The following is a 3,530-nucleotide window of genomic DNA, read 5'->3' on the forward strand; positions in this document are numbered from 1 at the left end:
TAAAATTTATTACCTCTTTGTCTGCCTACTCAAGAATCCAGCTACAATGTGACTTGCTGTCTGGACATCAATGAGTTCTCCCTCTCCTAGACTTAGATGATCATGTGGGCAAGGTTTGACAAGTTCTCTTTGAGTGAAGAGTTTTCTTAGTTCTCCAAGCTCATAGCCTAAATTTCTTTTGTATTTTGTTCACCAATACTCACAAGCCTACTACTTGGTTTCCAACAATCTACTCAATTCTAACTCACCCAAAATCAAATACACAGAGGCAATGTTTGCAGAATCACAGCTTTAGCTATGAAAGGTTATCTCACCCATCCTCTGTTATTAGTCCATCCTATGTAATAGAACAATGGCTTTAACCAATATATAAATAGAGGTAACCTCTACACTGCACAGAAACTGTCAAAAAAGAAAGGTGCTTGAACAGCTAACCATCATTAGAATCCTAAAGTAGCAGAAGACAATTAGTTGGATTACCCGAGTTATTTGGTAGGTGCAGCAGTTCTAAAAAATGCGGTTCCTTAGGGATCAAATTAAAATAAAAAATTCCATGAAAAAAGCCCCATATGTATAAGATCCTAGGGTGGGGGGTGCCTGAGGAGGCCACAGTCGACAAAGCACCATTAAAGATCCAACGGTACGAGGGCGAAGCCCGCCTCGACTAGTCACCGTCGATGACGCTGACTGGGAACACTGTAGAGATGATAGCTAAAAGGTCACATTATTAGAGGAGAGTAGTAATGAGTTTTTTCCTCCTCGAATTTATGTATTTTTCACCAATATATCGATATAAATGTAGTGTTCACATTTTAAAGCACTTGCCATAAGACAATCCCATTCCCATTTCATGAATCGGGATGTTATGCGTCCTAAGTAACATTTTTCCAAAAGATCCTTTCAACTCCTTTGAGTATGGCTGTTTGGATTAGCAATGAATCCTCAAAAGGCTACTTAACAAAATTGAACTTCAAATTAAGTGGCAACCCAACCCATAATGAGGCAAAGTACGAAGTACCATTTTGGAAAAATTACTCTTAAGAGCACCATTTCATAGTTCTTTGGATTCTAAGTTGAATTACAATTTTGGGAAAATCCGAAGTATATGTCATATGGGGAAAATCAATACATATTCATGTTGTTTATTCATAGACGTTGAATTCATCTATTTATTTTCTTGGTGGGAAAGTTAGGTCCAAACTCTAAGTTCATTCATTCATTAGAATTTGTATACATCTATTTGGTTTATAGTTATTAGTTATTTCGTCTCATTTACACATCACTTATACATACAATTTTGTCTTGCGTAGGTTTGTTTTATTTCCTGATCGTCGATCTAAATGGCAGGAAGCTCGAGCAGTGATCCAGTCACGGTATTTTTATATATAGGGGGGAACATAATAACCGCATTAAATGGTGTTAGGTATAGTAGTCGGCCAGTTCGACTTATTCGAATTGGCCATAGGTGTAAATTAAGTAAATTATATACGAAGATATATAAATATTTGCATATCGATCCTGATCAATATGCATTGCGGGTGACCGCAAGATACCCTGCGCGAGAGTTAAATAATACAGCGTTCTACGAGGCGGTTCCGATATCAGATGATTATGGGTTGCGTATTGTATTGGACGCACACTGTGTCGATGAGACATATTTAACGATGCAATTGTATGTCGAGACTATTCCTCAAGTGGGTGTAATTGCAGTTAGGCAACCAGATGAGCCCGCGGAGCAATTGGGTGAAGTCGGTGAAGACACCAAACAAACACATCAGGTCGATGTTGGTGGGGAGGTTCGTGCTATGTCCACGGTCGATTTTAATGAATATCCGGGATCGTCATTCCAGCTGTCGGAGTACGAAGCACCTGTTCCTCACACGTTTCCGCAAGGAGGTTGCGAAGACGTCCCGAGTGCAATACCAGCATCGTTGTTTGCCATTGCGAACGACGCATTGGACGAGGGCATGAACATTACGAATGATGTTCATATTGAAGACGAACACATGCACGAGCAGGAAATGGGTGAAGGGTTAAATGATGTCCCCGATGATGTGAACTTACCTCACCATGACACGAACGACGCAACGTTTGACGCGCAAGTTGCTGGTTAGAGAACACAATCCCATTCTATCTTAAACCGAGTAAGAGCCAAGTTCTTGTAAAATACATGGTGCCTTAGAGACATCCTTTTCCCCACTCACCTATTGCTTTTAGATCATTCATGTTTTATTTTACAACTTCTCTTCGTGTTTTCATCTCATTGTATTTTGAAGCCTCTCAATTAGTCATTCACAAATATTTACAAGCATACAACCATAAGTTACATATGGAATGTTATATTCATTTATGTCTCCTTTATATTGAGGGATGGGGATGTTAAAGCTTGATATACATTGTTGTCCCAAAACATAATAGCTTAAGCTTTTAGGTAAAGTGATAATGTAACATGGTATTGGAGCTGGTTACCGGGAGGTCTTAGGGTCTAGTCTTGTTGCTTGCGTTTATTGTGTGGTTTTTAAAACTATTGTATTTCCTATAAGTGGTAATCTAACAATGGATATATTATCTTTTCACTGGGGGTTTGGGGAGCTTCTTGGTTCTCATTTGTTGGGGAAATTTCCTCCATTCTGAAATTATAATTGAAGTTTAGAACATTTGTTGGTAAATTTAAATGTGGAAGGTAAGAGTAGATCAATCTCAATAATTTAGCGCCATTAATCATCATGCATGGGACTGGTGCTTAGAAGCTGGAAGTCTTGGGGATTATAGGTTGCAGGCTTTTTCTTGATTTTATCATGATATGTGATGGGGCTATCTCTCAAAGGCATGCATGCAAGACTTCATGCCATTTAATCCTTTTTATTATGTCATTGGTCTAGTCTAAAGTCTGAACTCTTAAAGATTTCAGGTTGACACTGAATGGTCTTGAATTCAACATTCTATATAGTTTAATATGTCCATGAACTCAAGTCTAACTTCATGCTTGTAAAGTAAAAGATAACTTCATGCTTGTACTATGGGGGGGATATCATACAAATTTGATATGAAAAATAATAAATTCAAAATTTTGAATAGTATATGAAACAATTTTGAAATGAGGATACACTTCTTAATTTTGTTGTCTTGCCTGATCTTAATAAACATTTAAATGGATCCAAAAACATAAGGGGGCAGCAATACAATATTAATGAATTTTTTATAAGATTATAATTGCATTATTATTATTATTATTATTATTATTATTATCCCCAAGATCCAGCACTATCTATGATAAGTATTTTTGTCATTTGACTTAATAAATGAAACTGTCGGATCCTTCTAATTTAAATATTAATATGAGTAAAGATATTTTTAAAAAATAGGCTAAAATCAACAAAATTAGATTTAATTTTTTTATTTTTATTTTTAAAAGTAACTAAGACTTAAAATTGGGACTAAGGAATTGTGTTACAGATGACCTCTTCCTCTTTCTTAATTATTCTCAAGCGATAACCACCCTTAGGCCTCCCTATTAAAGAAACTTTTTT

This window comes from Malania oleifera, chromosome 10 (genome assembly GCF_029873635.1).
Source record: "Malania oleifera isolate guangnan ecotype guangnan chromosome 10, ASM2987363v1, whole genome shotgun sequence".
Lineage (NCBI taxonomy): Eukaryota > Viridiplantae > Streptophyta > Magnoliopsida > Santalales > Ximeniaceae > Malania > Malania oleifera.